The following is an 884-nucleotide window of genomic DNA, read 5'->3' as shown; positions in this document are numbered from 1 at the left end:
CCCGCGTGCAGGTGAGGATGCGGTGCGGAACGAGAACGAGGCGCCGCCGCCACGACCATCGGGTCCCGCCTTCCACCGTCGCGGCGGGACCCACCGGGGACGCCCCCGGCCCTTCTGCCTTCGAGTGCCGGCTGACCGGACTGTGCCCTTCTCCGCGCTCGCTTTCTCTCTCGCTTTCTCCGCTTCGCGCCAGCGAGCGCTGCAGCCGGCTTCCCCCGTTCGTTCGATTGTTCTCTCTCGCCTTCTCGGGTTCGCCCTGGGCGGCGCGGGAGCCGGCTATTTCACCCGCACAGCTCTCTCTCGCCTTGCCCGGCTTTTTTTCGCCGCTCGCCCGGGAGACCGCCTTAACCCACCACCGAACGGCGGGACGGGGCGCGACGGACAAACCGAAGCGACCGGATCGACCACACGAACCGACGCCCCAGAGAGCCGCCGCCACCGCCGACCGCCGCCGAAACCCGTCTGGCCGGCCGGTCAACCCAGCTCGCGAGCGCCCGCTCACCACCGATCTCCGGAGCAGAGTCCGCACTCTCTCCTACCGACGAAAAGTAAAGGCATCCGAAAAGAAAGCTCCACGGACGACGACGCCGACTACCGGCAAAGGCTCCGACAGCAGCCGACCTTTACCTCGACATAACTGGAGGCAGAGAATTAGAGCGACGCCTCTGGCCGCACCGTAGCAGCAGCGCCCCCCCCACACACAAAAGACGCGAACAGCCGCCGGAGCCGGGTAGACGTGGCCGCCGCTGCCGGAACGGCGCCGCAGCGACCCCTGGGCGGATGCGCCGCGCCTGGCAGCCGGGCGGAGCCGGGTAGACGTGGCCGCCGCTGCCGGAACGGCGCCGCAGCGACCCCTGGGCGGATGCGCCGCGCCTGGCAGCCGG

The 884-nt window shown here is 70.4% G+C and overlaps 1 pseudogene; it reads left to right on the top strand.

The window, feature by feature from the left end:
• Positions 1 to 175, top strand: part of LOC149912090 (uncharacterized) — a 1,559-nt pseudogene extending 1,384 nt beyond the window's left edge.
• Positions 176 to 884: the final 709 nt, after the last annotated feature.

This window comes from Phasianus colchicus, unplaced genomic scaffold, assembly GCF_987193195.1.
Source record: "Phasianus colchicus unplaced genomic scaffold, bPhaCol1.hap1.1 HAP1_SCAFFOLD_44, whole genome shotgun sequence".
NCBI lineage: Eukaryota > Metazoa > Chordata > Aves > Galliformes > Phasianidae > Phasianus > Phasianus colchicus.
Note: the sequence above shows the minus strand (reverse complement) of the source record. Positions and strands in the feature narration are given on the sequence as shown.